Raw genomic sequence first — 27136 nt, 5'->3', positions numbered from 1 at the left:
TTAATCAGAAAGCATTGTACAGGTTCATGGAACGCAACCAATGTTCTTCTCCACCACATGTAACCGAGTCAGAGGTGTTATCACCCAATGAAGCAAAAGCGAAACTAGAACAAATTGCGAACGGTCTTGCTATTCGCTTTCAAGCGCAAACGGTGGCTCCGTTACTTCGACCTACACCACGTGCTGATTTCGTTGCAGTTGAGCCACCGGAATTGCATTGTATAGCGGCTGCTCTGAAACCTGCAGCTCCTGGGTGTGACGGTATTACAGTGGCTATGCTGAAAGCTTTAGTGCAAGACCACAGCTCGGAAGTGTTGAATATTGTCAATTTTTCTCTGGAAAATGCTTGGTTACCTCAAGACTGGAAAGTTGCAAAAATTATACTAAGCCTCAAAGATCCGAAAAAAGGCTTTGATTTGGATAATATTCGGCCAATTTCTCTAACTTCAAATCTAGTGAAACTTATTGAACGCATAGTTCACCGGCGCCTCACAAACCATGTGATGACCCTGAATGCATTTAATGATGCACAAATTGGTTTTCGTCAAGGGTGCTCCATTTGGACGGCTCATACAGATTTGGAAAGTAGAATTAGGTTAGCAATGAAGAAGAAAGAAGTGTCGGCATTGGTCACTTTGGATATCGCCAAAGCATATGACAGTGTAGAACACTCTATTCTGTTGAACAAGATAAACGAAATTAGGTCACCTTCTTACATGGTTGCATGGTTAAAAGAATTCTTAAGCAATAGAAAATTTTTCTGCACGAGAGGTTCTATAACTTCTGAAACTTATTACCAAACTAGAGGCGTGCCTCGGGGATCGGTGCTGTCTCCATTGCTATTTAATATATTAATGAGAGATATTCCTGTTCATCCAAATATAAAAGTGTACGTATATGCGGATGATATTGCCTTTTTCTCTTCTGCACGAGGTGTTTATTCCTTATATCAGCTATTGCAAGCCTACTTGAATGTCCTTGAAGTTTGGCTCGGTAAAGTAAAATTAACTCTCACCGTGAAGAAATCCTCAATACTCGTTTTCCCACCGGCACACCCTCTTTATATCTCCCTTGCGTATTGCGGTTCACAAATCTCCCAGGTTGAATCCTTAAAATACTTGGGTGTATTATATCACTCCCAATTAGACTGGCGGCCTCATATCAAAAGTAATTGCCTGAAAGGTGAGCGAGCCCTTGGTCGCCTGATTCGAATTAGCCATAAGAAATTCGGTATGCGTAGAGATACTCTTTTGTTTCTCTATAAAACTTATTTGAGACCAATTCTGGAGTTCGGCTGTGTTCTTTTCTCGGGCAGTCCTAAATACAAACTACGACCTTTGTTGCTACTGGAGAGTCGAGCTTTACGACTATGTCTGGGGTTGTTAAGAACAGTTTCAAATGCAGTCCTCTATTTAGAGGCCCGTGTACGTGACTTGAACTCTCGATTTGAGCTGCTAACTGTGCGAACCTTTTTAAGAGCACTGGAATCTCTGTCTGGAGTGGCTTCTCCCATTTTTATTACACACCAATCTCAGTTTCTAGATTATCATTGGCCGCAATATAAGCAACCACAATTTGTATTTACTCAGTCCTTGCTGTCCAAAATTGCAGTTTCGCTTAGGTCAGTAAGACGTGTTGGCAATGTTCAAGCTACTTCCACACTGTGCTTTGACCAGTCGTTGCCATCTAATGCAAAACACTTGACTACCACGGTAATAAAGGGACACCTTGAAGATTATCTATTACAATATCCACGACACATAGCTATTTTCACAGATGCCTCGCAACTAAATGAAAAAGCAGCAATAGGGATTTACTCCCAAGCACTTGATTGGAGTTTTTCTGTACGGATCCCTGATTACACACCAATATTTACTGCTGAATTGCTTGCAATTGGTTTGGCCCTTCAAAAAGTTCCCGGTAATGTTACTCACGTAATCATACTCTCTGACTGCCTGTCAGTCTTAGCAGCATTAGAAAGTCCGAAAATGCGTCTTTTGAAACAAACCCTTATGTTTTTCCTTCCGCTACACTTACAGGAAGTACGTTTTCAGTGGGTTCCGGGACACTGCGGCATTGCTTCTAATACAATGGCGGACTATTTAGCAAATTCAGCTCTCAGTGGGCCTGTTGCCGATGTTGTACCTAATATTATCTTGCTAAATATATCCCGTTTTGAACGATTTCAAACGTTAAACTCCTTGAGCCATGAGCCACTCCTTGCGACTACGGATTTTAACCATTTAAATTTCCATTGGAATGTCCGATGTTGTACCTCGAGGCAATGTGAGGTTTCCATGACGCTCATGCGTTGTAGAATTCCTTCCCTCAATCTTTATTTATGTCGCTCTGGATTCAAGCCGTCGAATCTTTGTGCGCCATGTAATGACGTGGAAACAATTGAACATTACATCCTCTCCTGCCACAGGTATGCTACTCAGAGAAGAAATTATCTAGAAATACCTCTTACTCGCCTAGGATTGCCATTTACAGTTCCTGTCCTCCTCTCCTTAGGTGCAACCGTCAAAGGGTATGCCCTTAAACCGGTGTGTGACTTACTTCATAATTATAATATTGCTACTGGAAGATTTGTGTGTTAGCGCTGATCTGTCGGAATTGTATTTTTTCTTCTTCTTATTATTATTTTTAGTAATTTACAATTTTATTCCTTTTTTTCATTGCTTTCCATTACATCGCCTCAAAATGTCAAGTTATTTCAGCAACACTAGCTCCTAATTATTAGGTTATCTATATCATACAGTCAAATCGACATTATCAAAAATATGTCACAACGAGTTCTAGCCAATCCCCCACTGTGGGTATGTGCCATTACAACGAGGGAGAAGAAGAAGAAGAAGAAGAAGAAGAAGAAGAAGAAGAAGAAGAAGAAGAAGAAGAAGAAGAAGAAGAAGAAGAAGAAGAAGAAGAAGAAGAAGAAGAAGAAGAAGAAGAAGAAGAAGAAGAAGAAGAAGAAGAAGAAGAAGAAGAAGAAGAAGAAGAAGAAGAAGAAGAAGAAGAAGAAGAAGAAGAAGAAGAAGAAGAAGAAGAAGAAGAAGAAGAAGAAGAAGAAGAAGAAGAAGAAGAAGAAGAAGAAGAAGAAGAAGAAGAAGAAGAAGAAGAAGAAGAAGAAGAAGAAGAAGAAGAAGAAGAAGAAGAAGAAGAAGAAGAAGAAGAAGAAGAAGAAGAAGAAGAAGAAGAAGAAGAAGAAGAAGAAGAAGAAGAAGAAGAAGAAGAAGAAGAAGAAGAAGAAGAAGAAGAAGAAGAAGAAGAAGAAGAAGAAGAAGAAGAAGAAGAAGAAGAAGAAGAAGAAGAAGAAGAAGAAGAAGAAGAAGAAGAAGAAGAAGAAGAAGAAGAAGAAGAAGAAGAAGAAGAAGAAGAAGAAGAAGAAGAAGAAGAAGAAGAAGAAGAAGAAGAAGAAGAAGAAGAAGAAGAAGAAGAAGAAGAAGAAGAAGAAGAAGAAGAAGAGATGTGTCAAATCTAGCCCGTCAGCAGAAACAGGTCTGAATAAGTTGTCGTGCCGCATAGGCTCAAAACCGGACGACCATATGAACGTCGCAAACGTTCGGTGAAAATTGTGGACGTAATTCCTCGCACAATGGAGTACCTGTAAAACATAATAAAGTTTTGTAGCCAGAAACATGTTACATGCCTGTGCTCGGGCAAAAATTGATAGGCGGTGCGGAACAAAAGTCCGAGCATACACTCCCCGCTCTTTCCAGTAACGCCCACTAAACTTGAATGCATGAAGGGGAACTCCAAGGTATTTAGGGGGAACACGAGACCATTCAATTCCAGCGCAATGAGTCGGCATTGCTCCCCATGAACCAAACCACAGACCCGAACTTTTAGACTTATTTATTTGAGCGCGACAGATACAATGCCAAACTGCTCAATGGTGGTTATAATTTTGTCGATGCTGGGTTTGTCTGTGCAGGAAAACGCCAAATCGTCAGCGTACAAAAGAACTTTGGCTTCATTACTGAAGGCAAGGCAACCACGGATACTGTGGTTTTGCAGTACACTCAAACAAAGTGGCTCTAGGTAGAGGGCAAAGAGGAGTGGTGACATACGACAGCCCTGCTTCTAATTGGCACAGGTTCTGAGAGGTGACCATTAACAATCAAGCGAGTGGAACAGTTGTTTGTAACAAAGTTGTAACCCTTTCAGTAGAGTTGATCAAACATTTGCACGCTCCAGAAGAGAAAATAGAAACGAATGCCGGACACGATCAAATGCCTTCGCAAGGTCAATCTGGAGTAGAGCAAGCTGCTCATAAGAGCCAGAGCAAGATTCGAGAATTGTACGTGAAATATGTATGTTATTTTGTATGGAGCGTCCCCTCAAGCCACACGTCTGATGAGGGCCAATGAGAACCGTCATGGCATATTGTAAACGATTTGATAGTACTTTCGCAAAAATTTTCTAGTCCACATTTGCCAACGTGATACTGAGCAGAAATTTTTCTCTATCCGCACTCTTTGGAATTAAGACTGTATGATTCCTAGTAAAGGACTGAGGAAGGACCCCGACATCAAAACTTAAAGCGAAGATCTGCAGCAAGACAGGACTCAGCAAAGATTTAAAAGTTTTGTAAAACTCGCACAATATGCCATCAGGGCTGGTGTTTTAGAGAGGGGTAATTGGTCAATTGCGTGTTCTATTTCTTCCAACATGAAAGGATCATTGATAAGAGCACAGTCTTCATCTACTAAAGGAGTTATAAGAGCTTTAAATTGTTAGCTAGTAGATCCGAATTAGAAGTAGCAGAAGCGTCACTAAAAAGTCGTGTAATAGCTCACAAACACAGAGATGATGTCACACGTTTTCGTTACTAGGGTGCCATTGGACATCGTTCCCGTATCAATTTGGCAGTAGCATTACGGCGCTCATCAAGTGGAGCTTGTCGCGTAGGGGTTTCAGAGTGCGAAGTACGATTTGTACGAGATCGAACTCGGGCACCCCTGTAACTTTCAGCGTCCTGTTTTTGTAGGTCACACTTTACCCTAGTAATTTTGTCTAAATATACTCCAGGTGCCTTCACATTCTAGTTCATAGAGGTTATACAAACTCTTATGCAATGTCCTCTCTTGAAATGTCCTGTAAAATGACCTAATATACCCAATTTCAATAGTTATCGCTCGCATCTCCTCTTTAAACAGCTCCCATGCAGCAAATATTGGCATGGCACATGTCAAACACACTTGCAGCTGGGAGCGTATCCGAAAGACAAACTTCTGATCATTTACAAGTGAAGAATTTAGCTTCCAAAGCTCCCATTGCGGCCTAAATTTTGAACAGTAAGTTCTCCCCAAGCCGAGCAACCACCATACAATGATCTGAAAAGGAAACCGGTACAGTTTCAGACAACAAATCACGGGAAATCAGCGTGGAAGAAACATAAATCCTATCTAGGCGCACGTGGGACCTCACCTAAATATGCGTGAATAGTGTAGTTGCATGACATGAGGCCCTTGTATCAATGAGTCCTGAGTCATCTATAACACGCGACAACACTTCACCACTTCTGTCTCTGTGTACACTATGCCCAGCACGATAATTCAGGTAACATACACAATTAAAGTCTCCCATTAAGGAGGTTAGCCATGGCTTCAAACATATCAATACGCTCAGCTGCACTATTAAACGCATAAATATTGATAAGTCTGCATGGCTTCCCGTGGAGCAAACAATCACAGATTATTAGCCGCCCTTAAGAATCAGTATAGTAAGATAACGCAGAATAAGGGAGAGCCTTTCGCAGAAACAAGAAGTAACCCGCCGAAAAACCAATAGCATGCGTCACAATAACATTGTAATCAGACAAAAAGGGTCCTAGTGCCCTCTCTGTATCCTGCTCACTCTCAATCTTCGTTTCCTGGACGGCGACAAAATCAAGCCTCCTGCTGCTGAAAAGTTGACGAAGTTACACCTGCTTCTGATGAGACCTAAGGCCTCTCACATTCAGCGTTGCAAACACTAGCTCCTCAGGGGTCGCCATGGTGACCCCACAAGTGCTAACTAGGCTTGCATTTGTCTCTCCGGAGACGGCGACGACGCCTCCGGACCTCCACCACGACTGCGGGAACGCGAACGTTGGCACTTCCCCTTGTGTTTCGACGTGCGCCGGCGGCGGCGATGCTTCACGCTTACCAGATCATCTTCACTCGAGTAAGATGCGCATTTTCCCCGGCGCTTATGAAGATGCTCTTCAACAGGACGGACAGCCTCCGCTGCGGGTAGAGTGACCTGACCTGCAAGCTCTTCCTCGGCGTTGACCTCAGTGCCTGAAGAAACCGGGGCGGTATCTTTGGCAGGATTAGAACAGGTGGCAGGCTACATATCATGTGCCTGATTCGGCGTCTCATATCGAAGCAGCGTCTCACTTTCCATGGAGTCACCGTGAGGAACAACCGTTGTATTATCTGTGGTAGCCGTGGCCACAGTAGCAGCTGAAAGGACACCAGCCGCGTCAAGCACTTCTGTGGCGTCCATAATATGCTCTTGTAGAGCGTCGTCCGGTGGCCGCACACGATGCCTCAGCTTTTCCGCATAGGTAACGACGCACTCTTCTGCGGTGTGACCGAAGCGTCGGCAGACGTCACAATGCGGCGAACGGCGGTGCCTACGAATGTGGCTAACACGGTTGCATCGGAGGCATAGCGGGGGCCTGCCTGGATATTAAAACAAGGCTCTGTATACCACAAATACTCAGTACATGTGGGACGTTGCCAACGCCAACTCCTTCAGCGAGAGACACAACAACATCCCGGTTCAGCGTTCTCAAATCTTCCATTTCCGCCACTTTCCAATTTTCTGTCGAAATCGAAGTCACCTTCCCGTAGGCCTGCAGTGCCTCACATATGAAGGCGCCTTCCAAGCGTTCGGGAAGCCACAGAAGCTTCAGTTTCACCACTTTTGGTTCTGGGTCCACGACGACACAACGGCGGCCCTTCACAACGAGATCACCGCAAGCCACCAATTTCTCTTTCGATTGTGCCGATTTGCAGGTGACCATCTATACATGGGACATTTGAAATTGGCCAATTGAACTAATTTCCTTGAGGTCCACAACATTCCGAAGAGAGTATGTGAAGTCTTGTGCCCGGTACGGGCGTCCGGCAAGGCCCGCATGCAAGAAAACGGAACCAGCGACCAGCTTAGCAGTTGGGAGACGTGGCAAATAAATCCGGTATTCATTACTGCTGGCATTAGCCTGAGAAGTACCTCGGCCAGAGGCCGATTGAAGCCTTTGAGTGGAGAACATCGAGAAACGCAACCGCTTGGAACAGCGTCTTCGGCGCCACTCGAGCCACTCATTGCGCCACCGAGGCAACGAGTACGCCAGGCTTTAAATGCGCTCTTATTCATTTTACAGTGAACTAGTTCACTGGGGGAGGAAGGTAGGAATAACAGCAGAGGGACAGAAGAAGTGCCGTAGGGGAGGAGTACGAAGCAATTTCGATATCGCTGGAACGCTAGCTGCCAGTTCTCGAGCTACCTTGAAATGCCTCATCGCCATCAAGAGCAGCTAACCCGCCAGCTAAAAAAAAATTGGCCGTGGCTACAGTGCACTAGTTACTGACTGGATTCCGTTCTCTCAACGGTTGGGTCCTCTGAGCAGCGTCATCTGGCGACAGATAGCGAAAATATTGTAAAAATGTCACGGAAATATTGTAAAAATGTGACGAGAAAGAAGTTGCGGGACCCTACCGTGGAGGAGACGGAATTACGCGTAGCTGAGCCACCTCCGCTGCCTGATTGATCTCACTTGTTTTCTGTGGACACCTCAACCCCGCCGTAAGGGAAGGGAGGAAGATGGGAGTGAAAGTGGAAAGAGAAAGAGGAGCCGTAGTGGAGGGCTACGGAGCAATTTCGACCACCTGGGGATCTTTGACATCGCACAGCACACTCCGCTGTCTCGTGCAGACAGGAGAAAATAGAGAACAAAGAAAAAGGGAAGAGAAAGACGCACGCCGCAACAACAGCCGCCGTCCAGCACCGAAGCGGTGGCGGGCGCAATGACGGCCCACAACAGAGAATCGTATGGCACAGAGGCCGCCTCCCACAACAGTGGAAGACGGCAAACGTAATTTTGATACCGAAGCCAGGCAGACCCCCTAAACTAGAAAACTTACGACCAATCTCTCTAACATCCAATATAGGGAAATTGATGGTGGGGGTGGTGGAAAACATTTATATAGGATATAAATACAGTAGGTTACGCATGAGCTGACCCTGAAGGTGTAGTTCAAACGCGACTAACGCGTTTCATGGAGTTAAACGACCTGTGGCCGCACGAAATGGTTGGGTTCCGGCACAGCCTGTGCACACAGGACGCAATGCTCCGCTTGAGACACATCATAGAAAGCGAAACCAGGGACGCGAGGGTACTACTAGGTCTAGACCTGACAAAGTCGTTCGATAACGTAAAGCACGCGGCGTTCCTTTCTGGCCTCCAAGAATTGGGGGTCGGAAAGAAAACGTACGACTACGTAAAAGACTTCCTGTCGGGTAGAACGATAAAGATAAAGTTTCAGGACATTGAATCCTCCACCGTCAAACTAGGAAGCAGGGGTACGCCACAGGGTTCGGTGCTGTCCCCGTTCCTCTTTAATGTTGCCATGCGAAACCTCCCGGCAGAACTGAGGAAAGTGGAAAACTTGAAATTCAGCATGTACGCGGACGACGTTAACCTGTGGGCCACCCAGGGGAATGACGCGAGCATCAAGGAGCGCTTGCAAGCGGCGGCAGACACCGTGGTGTCCTACGCGGCCGAAAGGGGCCTATCGTGCTCTCCACAAAAATCTGAACTGTTTATCTACAACCCGAAGGCGCTCAGGTGCAAACGCCAGATAAACATCAGCATAACAGTAGACGGCCAAACAGTGCCAAAGGTGGAACAAATTAGGATCCTGGGGCTGTTTCTACAAGCAGATGGGTACAATGATACAACGGTAAAGAAACTGAACGCGTGCGCTTGCAAGTCACGGGTCTGTTCAGGAGAATCGCACTCAAGGGTCGGGGCCTTAAGGAACGAAGCCTCCTGAAAATAATGCAGGCTTACATCACTAGCCGCATATGTTACGCCACACCATTCCTAAGCATCAGGTCAGACAAAAAGCAGACAGTAGACGCACTCATCAGACGATGCACAAAGAGGGCTCTGGGACTACCCATCTCGACCTCGACTGAACGCCTCCTCGAAATGGGGGTGCACAACAATTGGACGGAACTAGCGGAGGCTGTGTGCATGGCGCAACTAGAAAGATTGAGCAGAACCACCACGGGCAGAACCATCCTCGGCTAGGTGGGACTGCAGTCAGATAGAGGAACAAGCCACAAAGTAGACATTCCACGAAAGTGTCGCGAATATATAATAGTGCCTCCCCTACCTAAAAGCATGCACCCTACGTACAACAAGGAGAGGAGACAAAAGAGGGCCGAGACTCTCGCAAAGAAAGCGGGGAAAATGAAGCCGGAGGAGGTCGCCTACGTGGACGCGGCTACCGGGAAGTCGGGGGCGGCGGTGGCTGCGGTCGTCAACGGCCGCGGCGTACCCGCCGCCGCCGCGTCCGTTAGAAGCCGAAATGTAGACACGGCTAAATAAGTTGCAATAGCACTCGCTTGCGTTGGAACGGAAGCCAGCACAGTTATTAGTGACAGCAAAACAGCTGTCTGGAACTTTGGAAAGGGAGGGTCTCGAAGGAGGCAGCCAAAAGTTTAGAGAAAGGAGAACTTGAAAGAAGGATTCGAATTATTTGGACCCCCGCGCACGAGTCCGTCCCCGGCAACGAGGCGGCGCACGAGCTAGCCCGAGCTCTCTACTCCCGGCCAGCCGTAGAGCCGCCTGATTCCGATGGGATGGACGAGAGGCTGCAAACTTATAAGGAAATTTTTGAACACCAATGGGCTCCTGTAATGAGGAGCCCACCTAGTGTTTGCGTGAGGTTGTCCGGCTACCTCAAGCTTCCTCCGAATAAAGATTTTACACACACACACACACACACACACACACATACAGACTTAGCAGAAGGTCCCTGCCACCACCGGACCGAACGCTAACATGGAAGCCGTCGCTTGGCGGCGCCTGCAAGTGTTTGCGTGAGGTTGTCCGGCTACCTCAAGCTTCCTCCGAATAAAGATTTTACACACACACACACACACACACACATACAGACTTAGCAGAAGGTCCCTGCCACCACCGGACCGAACGCTAACATGGAAGCCGTCGCTTGGCGGCGCCTGCAAGCTGGGAATTTCCCATGTCCCGTCTGGCTTTTCCACACGCAAGTGGAGGAAAAGGCGGACGATAAATGCCAAACCTGCGGAGAAAGGGGTACTCTGGTTCACATAATCTGGCAATGCCTTGATTGCCCTGGCGCCAAGGAAAACATAAATAGTATGGAAACCTGGGAACTGCTACTGCGGAGCGAGTCCCCCGCCAACCAGCAGCAAAAAGATATCCGCCTGGCGGCTGAAGTCGTAAAGAAACACTGTCGCTTCGCCTGTCTTTAGTCGCGGAGGCCCCGTCCTCCGTCCCATAGGCCTGCGTGCCGGGGGCCTCCTACATCGATGCGAGTTCACCTCGAGCGCGCACCAAGGGCTGACGTGTTTTCCGTCGGCTCCGGTGCCTCTCGCCGCGAACTGCGACCCGCCGACCCAAGCGGGGCTGAAATTCGCCGAAAAGCGTCTGGCCCAGGCCGCGCTGCCGCGGCTGCCTCCTCCGCCCGGCGGCTGACGCCGTCTCCGAGCCGAGGAGCCCTTCCGGAGAATATGGCCGCTCTGCAAGCTCAGCGAGGCTACGATCCCGAGACTATGGCCTGGTCCACGGTCCCGGTTGCCCCAACCGGGACCGTGGATTTTTCCCATGCAAATGATGAAAGTGTACTAGATTATTTTGAATATTGTCTTGACTTTTTTGATGAATCTGACGTTGTTGTATTATGGGAAAAGTTTAAAAAAATATGTTTCCACTGCATAGACAATTTTGTTCCGACGAAAATGAAGAAAATACGTAAAACAAATCCTTGGATCAATCGAAACATAGTGCATCTTACGAGGAAAATTAAACGGTTGAAACGGAGAGGAGCCTGCTTACCTATAATTCAAACTCTCAAATTGAACCTCACTGAAGAAATTCAGAAAGCAAAACGGTACTATTTTGAGCACACACTACCAGGATTTATTCATGACTCCCCTCAAAAGTTTTGGAATTATCTAGCAGAAAAGAAAAAGCCTATTAACCGTATTATACATGAGGGTGCAATTCTTGTTGACAAAACTAACATCGCTGAACACTTTAACAGACACTTCCATAGTGTATTTTCAATTCCAAATCCATGTAGATTGCGCAGTGATGCATTTTGTTTCCCTGATCCAGACATAGTATCTTTGCAAGGATTAACTTCACTGTTGTTGAATCTCAAGACTAAATCTTCTCCTGGTCCGGATAAAATCCCCAACATCTTTCTGCGTCGTTATGCAGAAATTATTTCTAAATTTCTTGCAATAATATTTCGCACCTCATTTGCCACAGGAAGGCTACCTCCCGACTGGAGAGCAGCTTGCGTTGTGCCTGTTCCTAAAAAGGGTGACATGGCATTTGTTGCTAACTATCGTCCCATTTCACTCACTTCCACATGTTGTAAATTGGCAGAGCATATTTTAGCTAATTATATAACCAAATTTCTTGATGACAATGGTGTACTCTCTTCTGCTCAACATGGTTTTAGGAAAGGTTTATCCACTGTGACCCAACTAATATCGGTTATCCACAGCTTTGCAACAGTCCTTAACCGCTCAGGGCAGGTCGATGCCATTTTTTTAGATTTTCAAAAAGCTTTTGATGTTGTACCACATGCAAAACTAATCTATAAACTTGAACTAATTAGTCTACCTAAATTTGTAGTCACGTGGGTTTCGTCATATCTCACCAACCGTGTACAGTTTGTTAACGTTGATGGTTATCACTCAAATCCATTACCAGTTACTTCAGGCGTTCCACAAGGAAGTGTACTAGGGCCGTTGCTATTTCTCATTTATATAAATGATATCGTTACTGCCATATCTGAACCAGTCCAAATCAGGCTCTTTGCTGATGATTGCATTTTGTTCAACGAAATAAATAGCCCTAAAGATCAAATTCTCCTCAACTCTAACCTCCAGAAAATTCACACATGGTGCAGTAGTTGGGATATGCAGCTTAATGCCGCAAAATCTGTTTTTATGAAAATAACCAACAAAAAACTAGTACATTCATTTCCATACACCCTCCCATCGCATCCTCTTGTAGAAGTTACAGAATATAAATACCTTGGTGTTACCATAACTAACAATCTAAGTTGGAACAGTCATATTGCCAATACATGCTCATCCTCCTACAGAAAACTTGGCCTTCTTCGCCACAAACTTAAAAATGTCCCTGCCAAAGTAAAGCAGTTAGCATACTACAGCCTCATCAGACCCAAACTAGAGTATGCTTGTACAGTCTGGGATCCTTACACCAAGAAGAATATTGTGGCATTGGAGGCTATCCAGCGGAAAGCCGTACGCTTCATATTTTCAAAGTACCGCACATCTGACTCTCCCTCCGTTTTAATGAATGAGAACTCCATCCCACAATTGCAAATACGAAGAAAAATTCAGAGACTGAAGTATCTATTTTTGCTAAAAAACAACAAACTTGCTATGAGCCCTGAACCTTACCTTACGCCCCTTACAACACGTCCAACAAGACATCATCATGCACAATGTGTAACTCCGTATCAAGCCAAAATCAATGCATTTAAGTATTCTTGGAACAAGCTGCCTTCTGATGTAACAATGTCCATTGAATCTATTGATAAATTGCTGGCGTACTAACCATAGTCGTGTTTCATATTGGTGTATATTTTCTTGTTAGTGTTCAACATGTCTTATCGTAATTTGCTTGTCACTTGTGTTTAGTATGTTAGTTTTGATGAATTCATATTTTATTGCATTGTATTCTTTTCGCCCCTCCTGCTAGGGCCCAGTTAGGGCCTGCAGTATTTGGTAAATAAATAATAAGTAAATAAATAAATAACCGAAGAGCTTCCGCCGGGATCAGCTCTCCGGCATGAAAATCTGTTCAAGCTCGTGGAACGCCGCTCCCAGCGACGAGCCAAGATAGCGTCCTCCGCCGCGTCAGCGAAGTCAGCGCTCTCAAATCAGCAAAATGGGGTCCAGCGCGTGGATGCGTTCCAAGGCGGTTCAGCTCATAAGCCGACACCGAAGTGGAAACCCAGACCACTTCCAAGATTCCATCCGGATGACTATCAAGTCGTCCTCAAACCCAGCACACCGGTGGCCCTCCGGGATTTGTATCAATGCGGTCAGTTGGGAGAAGCTTTCAAGGCCCTACTGGGTGAGTCGGCAGCAGCTACTCTCACTCTGCTTCCTTCATGGGAGCAAAATCTTGTTGTCACGGGCACCCCGATTGCCGACGTGGCAGATCGCCTCATTGGCGAATTTCAACTTGCCTCTCCGAAAGGCTCCATTGCCATGCGGGGCCATCTTAAGCACACCGACAATGTTTCTAAAGGTGTCATCACCGTAGCGAGCTGCGAGACCACTGCGTCCCTGCAACAAAAAATTCAATGGCGAGCCTGATCCGAAAATACGGCACCTCCAACGCGGCCCAGCTCACCTTCGCCGGGAAGACTGTGCCTCGGTATGTGCATTACAACTCAGAAATTGCCCTGGTCCGGGCATACAAAAGAACAATTCCGGCATGTGTGAAGTGCGGCACAGTTGGACACCGGGCGGACACATGTTCCAACCCGAATGGTGAAAACTGCGGCCTGTGTGGCCAAAAAGTGCCGGCAGTGGAGGGGGTGCGGGCTCCTCACGACTGTCAGCCGAAATGTGCGACATGTGGGTTCGGGCACCCAACAAACTCTCCTGAGTGCGCGGGGAAATTCCGCTCGCGCTCTACGGCCAAGCGCTCGGGGCCTGCACCAACACGGCATTCTGACGGGAAGCCAAAACGCTCCGGCGCCACAACCAAAGATATCGCAAAACGTCAGACCAACATCACAGCGAAAAAGCAGCAAGAGTCCCCTGACGGAGGTGGCGCCAAGGGACAGACGCCTCCGCCACCACCGAATGGGGGAAAAGGCCACAAAGCCCATACTAAAAAGACGGATGGCACAGCTGATGCTTGGGCCCGTGCCGTGAAAAATGACGAACAGGTGAGTGGCATGGGTGGGGTTGCCTCCTCTCCTCCCCCTCCCTCCCATTTTCACGTTGATATCGAGCTCCAAAAACAGATGGCAGCCATCCGGGCCCAAAATGAGATGCTGCTTACCAAAATTCAAGCTTTAGAAAGCAGATTGGCTTCTAATCCTCCCGGCCCTCCTAGCCCGGAGAACATGGAGAGCGATCCGGTGGCATCATCATCAGCCTTCCCGGTGGTCCTTGCTGAGATGAGGCCCGCCTGACTATGAAACTGACCTCAATGATCAGTGCAGCAATGGAGCAGGTCCTGACCAGGGTCATGGAGACTGTTCCGGCTATGATTTCAAAACATGTCAGTGAAAATGCCCGCCTTCTCCGACGATCGAGACTCCTTCGGGTTGTGTCCTCTCGACTTCCCAAAACAAGCCGTCGAGTCATAGACTCGGACTCCGAGGAAGCTGCCCCTCACCCGGGGACCGAGCTCCATGCCCAGCCTTTGGGTGCTGGCTCTGAGGTAGTCGCTCCCTCCAAATTTATATTTAATCCTAATGATGCCGGGGCCCCCTAAAAGTAGGTGCTTTCCACCTTCAAACTCGGCTTCCCCATTTACAATAACACAGTGGAACTGCAGAGGTTTCCGTGCTCGCTGTAAGCGGGCCAACTTCCGTCTTTACCTCGCAACTTTTGAATGCTTATCAGCCGTCGTAGCCCTCCAAGAGCCAGGGATGGGCGCCGCACTCTCAAGCTATACGACATTCCAACAAGACCCCTCGACTTGTCTTTGTGTCCACAAAAATTATACAGCTAATCTTGTCGACCTCGACCTCCAAATTGTATATTCCTACGTGATGGTGACTCTCCTCCCTCTCCGCAAGCAGGACCCACCACTTCACATTCTCAATATATACTGTCCTCCTAAACTGCAACACATTTCTTTTGCAGACCTCTTCAGCCGAGCGCTGAGAGTCGCGGGTTGAGACTCCCTCCGGATTGTAGGTGACTTTAACGCCCCCAGTCGGCTTTGGGGCTACCACCTTGAAGAAAAGCGAGGGAGCAGGTTGGCGGAGCTTGCGTCCACGCTGGGCCTCACTCTTCACACTGACCCCGTCCACTCAACCCGACTTGGTAACTCCGTGACAAGGGACACCTGTCCGGACCTCACCTTTACTTATAACACCCAACATGCAGACTGGGTCAACACCGAGGAAACCCTCGGCAGCGACCACTGCATTATCAATACCACAATCAGAACTCGTCCACTCTCAAAACCCACAACACAAGCCCGTCTCCCAGACTGGACGAAATTCAGACAAAATTTCGACAACACAACATCCATTACAGAGCAAGAGTACACCTCATGGTCCCAGCATTTGGTTTCACACCTTCGCTCCACCGAAACTCAGATTCAGCTTTCAGAGGTGGTATCGAATGTGGACAACCACCTACTCCACCTCTGGGAAGCTCGGCACTCCCTCGCCCGCCGATGGCGCCGGCAGAAACATAACAGAAACCTTAAAGCTCGAATTGCCGAGCTCACCCAGCGAGCGGCTGAGTATGCGGCCCAGCTCGCCGACTCTAACTGGGTGGATAGGTGCAACACGGCAGAGCGTCAAATGTCCAGCCGAAACACATGGCGCCTCTTTCGCACCCTCATTGATCCAACTCAGACCCGTAGAGAAACACAAAAACATCTTCAGCGTGTAATCCACACCTTCTCTGGTAATACTACACAACTCGCGCACAAACTCAGGGACCGATATTTGTGCAACATACAGGACACCCGTGGGCAGGCGTACTCTTATGCAGGCTCTGAGAATGCTGAGCTTGATCAGCCGTTTAAGCTCCACGACTTACGGGCAGCCCTGGGCAAAATGAAACGTGGTACTGCGCCTGGCCCGGACAAAATCACTGTTAGATTACTAGCTAACCTTCCCGACTCAGCTTATACAACTTTATTGGACTACATCAATGCAATATGGCGAGGAGATACGCCACTCCCCATTGATTGGAAAACCGCTGTGGTCACATTCATACCAAAGGCCGGCAAAGCAATAAACACGGACAACCTTCGCCCCATCTCTCTTACCTCTTGTGTGGGCAAACTTATGGAGCCGATGGTGCGGGACTGGTTGTCTGAGTACCTTGAGACACAACATGTCTTCGCGGACACCATGTACGGATTTCGCCCACACAGATCCGCACAGGATGTCTTGCTTCAACTACATCGGGAAGTCCTTCACCCCCTCGAGTGCCCTCATAACGACAGGGTCGTACTCGCCCTGGATCTTAAGGGGGCTTTCGACAATGTAATGCATGATATTATTCTCACTCATTTAAGTCAAACCAACTGTGGCCACCGTGCCTTCCAATATATCCGCCAATTCCTCACAGACCGCCAATCTTACATCCGCATTCAGGATAACGAACACGGCCCCTTCCCCCTAGGTACCAGGGGAACGCCGCAAGGCGCAGTGCTTTCTCCCCTGCTATTCAATTTAGCCATGATGCGCCTGCCGGCCCGGCTGGGTGCTGTCGAGGGCGTGCAGCATGCTCTGTACGCCGACGACATCACCCTGTGGGCTGCACAGGGCTCACTTGGAGACATTGAGGCCAGCCTGCAGCAGGCGGCGACTATAGTAGACCGCTATGCTAGCCGCTGCGGCCTTCAATGCTCCCCACAGAAATCGAAATTTGTGCACATCCGCCCCTCTCCAGAATGCACTACTAAAATTCAACTTACTCTTCAATCAGGTCCAATTCCAGAAACACAAGAAGTCCGAGTACTGGGACTTTTCATTCACCAACACCGCAAGCCAGACACCACATTAGCTAAACTCCGCAAGGTGGGGGACCAGGTGGGCTGCATGGTCCGACGGGTTTCCAATAAACGCGGGGGGTTACGAAGCAAGGATGCCTTGCGGCTGGCAAACGCCTTCGTAACCAGTTGAATCCTTTATCCGACTCCATATCTCCACCTGCGGAAGCAAGATGAGGATGCCCTCGAGGTCATTCTCCGCAAAATCATTAAGCCGGCCCTCGATATTCCGGTGAATACCTCAAACCAGCGCCTCATGGCACTGGGAATTGTGAACACCTTCAGGGAATTGAGGGAAGCGCACCTCACAAATCAATATACGCGTTTGTCGCAGACGCAGTCGGGCCGCCGCCTTCTTGCCCGGCTCCACATCAAACATACGACACTTATGGAAGAACGGGCACGCATTTCAGCGCTGTGGAGATGCGCCCTCCGCGTACACCCTCTTCACGCCAAATGGCACGCGAAGACCATGATGGCAGACGCCTGGCGCGGGCGGAAGCCCTGGCACGCCATTATGGTTGTAAACCCGGCGTTTTTTATGTGGACGCCTCTGGCCCGCACCATGGGGGGTGGTACACGGCCGCAGTTGTCCACGAGGCGAAAACAGTCAACGGTCTTAGCTTCAGGGCCCGCAACATAACTCATGCGGAGGAGGTCGCCATAGCATTGGCTGCTTCCCACTCTGACTCTAAATATATAATTTCCGGCTCGCGAGGGGCCTGTCGGAATGTCGAACAGGGCTGGACCCCTTATCTAGCCTACCGAATACTTCAACATAGCTCCTACATTGGGGACCCCGCTACCCGATATATTACTTGGGCTCCTGCTCATCAGGGGCTGGCTGGAAACGAGGCTGCTGACGCCGCCGCCCGCGCGCTCTCTCTCCGGGAAGTTTCCTCCTCCTCCCCCTCCGACCAGGACGCTGATCCTAATCCGGCTTATACATTCAAAGATATCGTAAATTACTACCAATCTAGCCACAGCCTTTACCCTCGCCCATGTAAAGGCCTTTCAAAGGCGGATGAGCGGCTCTTACTCCGTCTCTATACCAACACACTGCTGTGCTCGGCAGCTCTAAAACACTTTGACCCTGCTTTCTCTGGCAGCTGCCCGCACTGTGGGGTGGTTTCTTCGGACATCTACCACATGGTGTGGGCCTGCCCCTCAAATCCGGCTATCCCCCTCACCCCAACCCAACCCGGGAGGACTGGGAGGCGACCCTGATCGGCTGCTCCGACCTGAAGGCCCAACGGGCCTTAGTCGGGCGAGCCCGAGCGGCGGCAGACGCCACTGGGGTCCCCAACTAGGGACCTCCACCTAGTGTTTGTGAGGGTTGGCCCCTTCAGGGTCAGCTCACGCATAACCTCCTGTATTTGTCCTATATAAATGTTTTCTACCACCACCTACATCGGCGGAAAAATAAAGTTCATAACAATAACAACAACAAAAATTTGGTGGCAGGCCAGCCCCACCAAGGGCGGCGGTGACCTACCTGTCCCAGCCCCGTCTTAGCTCAGCACGTTAAGGATCCCCAGGTGGTCGACATCACTCCGTAGCCCTCCACTACAAGTCCTCTTTCTCTCTTTTCAATTTAACCCCCACCTTCTTCCCGTCCTTCACTTTACGCTCGTTCCGCAGGCACCGTGGATTGTAAATTAAGAATTATGATTTTTCCGGCGAGCATGTAAGTCCACGTTCTGCTACAAACCGCACGATCGTGTCCACCGCCATTTGTAGCGTGTGTTCAATTACGGCATCGCTACGCCGGCTGATCCATAGTGTAATGTCATCAGCATAAGTACTAAAATTTAAATGAGGGTAACGTCGTACTTGTTCTGGTAATTTTGCCATTGCTATGTTGAAGAGAAGAGGCGAGAGTACCGAGCCACAAGGACATCAAGTTCCCCAGGTATCGCAGATCCGTATATTAGGTCTCCTTCTCCAAGATAATGGCTACAATGGAGAAACTATTAAGAGGCTTGAGCGGCATGTATCTCAAACAGTTAGCCTCATCCGCCGAGTTTCGAGTAAAGGAAGAGGGCTAAAGGAAAAAAATCTTCTGCGCGTAATCCAGGCATTTATCATTAGTCGAATCAGCTATTCTACGCCATACTTACCCCTTAAGGCAGCAGAACGACAGAAATTAGAAAGCCTCATCCGCACAAGTATTAAAAGAGCCCTTGGACTCCCGCGCTGTACTTCCACCGCTAGCCTCCTGCAACTGGGCATCCATAACACATTGGATGAGATCGCGGAAACGGTGCGCACTTCACAGGTAGAACGGCTCCGCCTAACCGCCCCAGGCAGATCCATTCTAGAAAAACTGGGCATCGACACTTGGGGAGGCGCTCAGACAAAATCTGAAATAGACATGGCTGTACGGGACAGGCTATGGATACCTCCGCTGCCAAAAAACATGCATCCCGAACACCATACGGAGCGTCGGGAAAAAAGACCTCAAATGCTCAGTAAGAAATTTAGCCGCTTGCCGCCGGAGGAAGTAGCCTTTGTAGATGCTGCCGGAGGGGCAAGCCCCTTTATGGTTGCAGCGGTATCGAATGGTTCGGGTAGACCGATCACCGCGGTCACCCTGAAAACTAGATCTCCTGAGGCAGCTGAGGAAGTGGCTGTAGCTCTAGCCTGCGCCCAGACGAAGGCGCGTTTCGTGATCTGCGACAGCAAAACTGCCATACGAAATTACAGTCGTGGGTTGATTGCTCCCCAGGCAATTCGAATATTACAGCAATCACCAATCTCGCGAACTATACAGCTGATTTGGACTCCATCGCACACTGGCGTTCCCGGCAACGAATCCGCCCATGCCATGGCTCGAGGGCTCTACCACCGAGCCGGCGGCAGAGAGGGGGGGCTTGGATTGGGGACCATAGAGTGTGCCAAATCTTACACAGAAATTCTGCAGCATTATAGACTCAGTAGACGAGTGGCTGCTGCGCCAGCCCCTACCCTAAATTTCAGGCAGGACGTCGCCTGGCGTCGCCTTCAGACTGGGACATTTCCTCACCTGCTCCTGGTGAGCCATATGCTCCCAGGAGAAAGATCTGAATTCTGTGCAAACTGTGACTCGAGAGGGACCCTCGAACACATCCTCTGGGACTGCCCCTTTTCTCCCGGGAGGGGTCTAAATCTGACGCCGCAACTCTGGGAGACCATGCTGCGCTGCTCGGACCCTGGGCTCCAGCTAGCCGCCATCCAGCTGGCCTGGGACGCCGCCGGCCAACAACGTCTGCCGGCCTGCGTCTGAGGCGAGGCACCCGCCATCCATCCCAAGCGACGGAGGGCCGGAGCCTCTTCATCCGCTGGAATAAATAAAAAGTTATGCTCTCTCTCTCTCCCGTCCTTCACAGCGCGGTTTAGGTGTCCACACAAACAAGTGGGCCAGATACTGCGCCTTCCCATTCCTGTGAACCAGTTATTATTATTATAATTAGCTCAGCTAGGCCAGGACTACGTAGCGAAAGCATGTGTGCCTGGCAGTGGGCTGCCTACTTCTCTCCAATCTAGTCTAATCCCATCCAATCCAGTCTAATCTAATCCAACCGAAACCAATATAGTCTAATCAAATCCAGCCCAATCGAGTACAGTTCATTCCAGTTAAATACAATCCAATCCAATTCTGTTCAATTCAATCCAAATCAGTCCAGTCTGGTCCAATCCAAACAAGCGCAATGCTGAGTACACGCTCTTACCCGAAATGCATCGCTGACTAGCCTATCATCATCACTCTCATCTTCACGCTAGAGATGAAGAATTAAGATGTGCTACTCACGATCCCGGGAATGCTGCCCTTGGTTCAAGCGCTCGGCTGGGGATCCAAGGGATGGAGGCTCGATTCTCGGTGGAGACAATTTTGTTTATGAGGAGACCGGCCCAGCATAAAATTAGCAGTGGCTTAGCTCGACTATGACATCTTTATCTTGATTTCAAGTCCAGGTTAGTCTGGTTGTCTAGCTATGTTGTTGCATCAAAGATGAGACATCTTCTGGTTGCTCCTTGATTGCCAGATGGCACAGCGAACGCGCGGAGTCCGCCAGCTGCGGCGGTTGCTAGGCAACGGCTCTGCGCCTCCTCGGAGTACCGCCACAGCAAAATGTTGTTGTGGCTGTAGGAAGAAGGAAAATAAAATGCACGGGCCTACTACTGGCTCTGTAGCTGAGCCCTGGTTCCCACAATAAATGTTTTACCACCACCATCCGCTGCCTTGTGCGGACAGAAGAGGGAAAGTAGAGAAGAAAGAAAAAGAAGAAAAAAAAAAAGGCGCGCGCCGGAACAGCCATCGTCCACCACCTAAGCGGTGGCGGGTGAAATGACGGCCTACAACAGATAAAAATTCAGTGGCTGGCTAGCCCCCGCCGCAAGCGGCGTTGACCTACCATCCCAGCCCCATAGGGCCAGGAACTGCCACCCTTCACCACCTCCGCACCCACCGTAGTTGGGACCGGAGGTGGTGAAGTTCGTGGCGAATGGACCTTTCGCTACAATTAAAGAAGAGCCACTATCGATGCAGCTTTGTGGACTGGGTGACTGTGCTACTGCGCAGTTAGCTACCACTTTTCCTTCGACATGCGGATGGTTGACTGTCCATACTTTGTGGCACGGGCAGAGGCTCTTTATTTTTCTTTCCTTTTGCATGCCTCAGCATAATATATGTCCAATCAGCAACCTCCTTGCCTGAATTGTGCATCTTCGGATGCCTCGTCGGGACGGGCGTCCCCCGGCCACGAAGATGGGGTGGCCATATGCCACCCTGTTCCCGGATTCATCTCATCGCCACTGCCACCAGTCCTATCGCTGCAGCGTGAGCTGCCTGTTCTCGAGCTACCCTGGAAAGACCCATCGCCATCAAGAGCAGCTATCCCGCCAGCTATAAAAGAAGAGCCACCGTCGACGCAGCAATACGTGCTTTAATCCACATAAATTAGCACAGTGGTATCCAAGAACAAGGAACATTGGGACAAAGTGTTAAAAAATGCTTCACTACATGATCAGCTTCGGGCTGTCCAGGAGGCCCGCGCGGAGGCGGAGAGCTTCGGGCTCTCTGTGCCGACGTGGGAGCTGCCCTCTACACCTTGCGCCTAGCCAAGTGTCCTTCAAGACCCCTACTGTGGGAAATAAAGTTTTACCAAACCAAAATCCAGACGAATAGAGCCCCCTCATGTTCCCTTTGCAGTGATTAGAGGGCAGATCTAGAGCGCATCATGTTGAAATGTGAAACCATGCAACTGCCGCAGGGCCTGCAGATTACCAATTCGGAACAGTGGGATGCAGCATTGCTTAGCTCTTATAAAGGCAGGAGACACGCCATCGCGGCCTGGGCCAAGGAGGTCGTCGAGTGCCATCGAGCGATGACCACCCCTGGGGCGACTTGAGGTGAAGCGTCCTCTCACGAAGAATACTCCAATTTCTCCTCAGTAAAGTTTCCTCCTCCTCCTCCTCCTCCTCCTCCTCCTCCTCCTCCTTTGTGGGCTCAGTGACTGTGCCACGGCACAGTTTGCTAACCGCTTTCCCTTCGCTATGCGCATGATCATCTGTCTGATCGTCGTCTGTCTTCGCGCGCCTCGTCAGAACAGGCATTCCCCGGCCAGGGGGTTACCATATTCCACCCTGTTCCCGGATTCATCTTATCGCCATTGCCCTCAATCCTATCGCTGGAACCTGAATGGTCTGTTCCCGAGCTACCCTGGAAAAGCACATCGCCATCAAGGGCAGCTATTCCGCCAGCTATTCGCGATTCCAGCATCATGCGGCACCTGAAGCAAAACCATCTAATGCGCCAAAGAGGGCCGGTAGTGGACGCCCCTTGCTAGCGCTATGGAAACCCGCTAGCAAAGCGCTCGTAGCAGCGCGAAAAAGGAAAAAAAAACAAGAGGAAACCGATTCTGAAGCCGTTCCGCCGCGCGTGTAAGCACAGTGGCACATCGTTTCATGTATTTCCTTTGTGCTCCAGCGATCGGCGCCAGAGAATCGATGCATTTCCAATCTCTGTGGAACGCATTAAATGTGGCGTCGACAATTTCTATATAGTCTCGTCAGTTTATGTCGCATGATTTCTTTCCTGGTATCAACTGCTTTCTACTAACCTTCCTAAGGCACGAAACACCTACGGATAAGTACGAGTGAGTAATACGTACGTACTACTCAGCTCGACTTCTCGCGTCACGTACAAAATTCGATCGGCGCATGTATAAACACCTCCTAGTTTGTGACAGCTTGATCATTGCGCTTTTTAAGCTAGTTCTGCTAAGAACGTCATCATCAAATGCGCGTAAGGGAGCAGTCTACGGCAATCGGCTTAATTCTTCGCATCGTCAAGCAGGTGTCTCGAGATCTGCGGGCCACACAGCGCGTGACACTGCCTTCGATCTTGTACCGCGCATGCTACGATAATTGGGTCCGTTGTGTGATCGCGCTCGCATATGTGGCCGCTCACGTTTCGTGTTGCAGCTGATCACCCTTGAATAAAATCCCAGAATCGGTATAATTTTGTCGGCGACAGGTCTGTGGCGATCGCGCGGTGAAGTGATCAAGCCGGCAACTTTTTTTTTTAAGATATTCTCAAATAAAGCTGTAATTCGCCAGCGACAAAGCTCGCTTGCAGGGCGCTCATTTGGACACGTACTTGCAATGCATGCGTATCACACCTCGCCAATTAACAAAGCAGCAGTCCTGAAGCCAAAGGATGTTCGTCTCGATCGCAAAATGCAACCCCCTACCTGGACCTCAAAAAGGCCAATAGTGAAAAATTGAATTGCCTCAGGCGGCTCTCAGTCTCCCCAGAAACACGTCCACCGCGAGACTTCTATCACTAGGGGTCCACAACACCCTCGAAGAGCTCATTTAAGGCACAATTAACATCGCAAGAGCAACGGCTCACTGAAGCGGGGCTGTGTATCCTGAGAAGCTTAGGCATAAGGAGCGAGGACCCTTCAAGCCAGGTGATCTTACTGGTAGAGATGCGTGAACGCATTAGGGTTAAAACCACTTCCCAAGAACATGCAAGCGGATCGCCACGAACGTCGGCGGAGGGCCAGGGCGAAGACGTTAAGGGCGAGCCTGCCTTCTCCGCACGCTTCGCTCAGCCGAGACCAGGCTACTACGTTGCGGCGGCTGCAAACGCGGTCGCAGCCAAACCCTTGGACTTATGCCAAGATCTTTCTCGATATAGTAAATCCGTACTACCAACTGTGCGGCGAGCCTGCCACCTTAGACCATATAATCTGGGACTGTGAGGAGGATCCACCTCTGGCAGATCTAGTACCATCTCCCTCGCTGGAGCACTGGGAAGCTGTTCTCGCCAGCCGGGACCCAGACGTCCAGTCCCGGGCCTCGGTAAGAGCGCAAGAGGTCGCTGACAGACTTGGACTGCCGGCCACCTGGAGCAGCTAAATGCAGCCCACGGCAAATACCAATCGTTGACAAATAAAGTTTTTTCTATCTCTTTCTCTCTCCCCGTCACGCCATCATTAAAGGCCGAAAGGCATTTAAAATGCCTCGAAATAAATTATTACCACAGCCTGAAACTGTCTGATAGTATTTCACGGCAATTCATACTATAATGGCGCCGTGACGGCTTCATTTTACGGCTGAGACAAAAATCATGTGGCTTCAGGGCTTCTGACCACGACTTACACAACATGTCACATCCAAAATTAGCTTAATTACTATAATATTTAAGCAATTAAGGGGTCGTTCAATTAACTCAAACATATACTGAAATCAACCGCTTCTCTATGCCGGCGCTCAAAATGAAATTTAGATGAGCTCGGTTTTTGAACTTAACTTCTTGATGGCCGTACACACATGCCTTTCATCCGTCTTGCCGCAATTAAGTTTAGTTCTAGGATATTCCATAAATGTGATATATGCTGAAGTAAACCCGGAGAAAATATTGCACTGTAAGAAAATTATTATATCAGTAAAAGAAATGAATGATTTTACAGATATATCCGAACATCACCTTGTCAACACCAGCATAAATAACCCCCGCGAATAAGGGGGAATTCGAAATGGCATTTCTGTGGTTTTATCGTAAGCTGGGCTGAACGCAGCGCCTGTATTACCATTTGCAGCCGGTCGAGGTGCTCCTCAAAGCTACACTAGGCCCGCTTGCCGCTTCAGTCCAGAGAGAATGGTCTCCATCATTCGTTGGAAGGTTGCTGGCGCAGAACAGAGACCGAAAGGAAGCACTTAAATTCATAAAGGCCGCCGGGGGTGACGAACGCTGTTTTCTCTCCGTCCCTTTCATCAACTTCTATCTGCCAGTGCCCATTCTTGAGGTCAAGCGACGAGAAATATTTGGCATTGTGTAACCGGTCAATGAATCACATTTTTTCAGAACTCTCTGCCGTGACCTGTCTATCTTGGGTGGCCCTACACAGCAGAGCTCACGATCGAGTTTCGCAAACCCCTCCGCCACGCCAAGGCAGTGATAAATAAAATGGGAATCACTGGAGAAGGTAATGTTAACCCACTCCAGTATTTCCTGCCAAGAGAACCCTATTGCCAATCACAATAGCATTAATGATATGGCGGCGGAAGATGAGCCCCCAGGTTGGAAGGCGTCCCACATGTTACTGGGTATGAACAAAGGGCGATTCCTAGTAGCTCCAGGACAAATGAAGCGGCTGGGCTACAGCCAAAAGGACGCTCAGTTGTGGATGTGTCGGGAAGCGACCGGAACGTCCGATGTTGCAAGGAGATATATGACATAGCAACATGAAATGTAAGATCTATGACGCAAGGTAAACTGGATGTCGTCAAGCGAGAAATGGAGAGATTGAACATTGATACCTTGGGTATCAACGAGCTCAAGTAGACTGGAATGGGAGAATTTAATTCCGGCGACCGTTATGTCTTTTATTGCGGGCACGAATCCAGGAGAATGAATGGGGTCACTCTCATAGTAAACAGAAGAATGGGCAAAGCAGTGCTAGGATACAACCCCAAAAACGACCGAATGATTTCCCTTCGGATCCAAGGTCCGCCTTTCAACATAACAGTTATCCAAGTCTATGCACCAACCACTACTGCTGAAGAAGCTGACGTTGAGAGATTTTATGCTGACATGCAATGCCTTTTAGACTGCACTCCATCATCAGACGTCCTTTTTCTCATAGGAGACTGGGATGCTAAGGTGGGGAGTGAAGAAATATCCGAAATAACACGTAAGTTCGGTCTTGGTGAGCCAAATGAAGCTGGGCAGAGGCTAGTAGGGTTTTGTCAAGAAAACAAACTGACCATAGCGAATACTCATTTTCAGCAGCACAAGAGGCGCCTGTACAAATGGACTTCACCAGACGGTCTGTACAGGAATCACATTGATTATATTCTTTGCCGGCAGAGGTGGAGAAGCGCTATACAAGCAGTACAAACAAGGTCTGGGGCCGATTGTGGCACCGATCATCAGCTTCTTGTTGCCAAATTTAAGCCTCGATTGAAGAAAACGTAGAAACCTAGAAGGCCTTCCAGGTATGATCTGGATCAAATTCCATCAGAATATGCTGTGGAAGTGAGGAATCGATTTCAAGAATTAGATCTAGAAGACAGAGAGCCTGAAAGATGTGGACTGATGTTCGTGATATTGTTACGTGGAAGATTTACAGTCCCAAAGCTGTACGCACAACTAACGTTGATGAGGGCACCGATTTCACAACACTCAGCGTCGTCGTCTTCTCGGAGTCTGTTGCACTTCTTCATCCTCATCACGAACAGCGAATACAGCTAAGTAACACTACCCCCCCGCGGGAAAAGCACAGTCCCGGTGCGGTCTATGTTAGCGAAATAGAACGTTGATGATAGGGCTTCAGACGGGACACATGCACTATTTCGGATGTTGGAGCTGTGGACGTGGACTTCGGAACCACAGATTCAACTTCGTAGGTGACGTCGGTCACGGGGCGCAAAACACGGTAAGGGCCAGTGTAACGGGGCAAAAGTTTTTCACACAAGCCCACTCGACGGCACGGGAGCCACAGCAAAACGAGAGATCCAGGAGTGTAGTGGACATCACGGTGGCGGCTGTCGTACCGGATCTTTTGAGAGTCTTGGGATGCAGAGAGCCTGGCATGAGCTAACCGGCGGGCATCATGAGCACGGGTGACGGCA

This window comes from Amblyomma maculatum, chromosome 5, assembly GCF_055883805.1.
Source record: "Amblyomma maculatum isolate TAMU_Amacu chromosome 5, ASM5588380v1, whole genome shotgun sequence".
NCBI classification, from domain to species: Eukaryota; Metazoa; Arthropoda; class Arachnida; order Ixodida; family Ixodidae; genus Amblyomma; species Amblyomma maculatum.
This window is presented reverse-complemented; position numbering follows the sequence as displayed.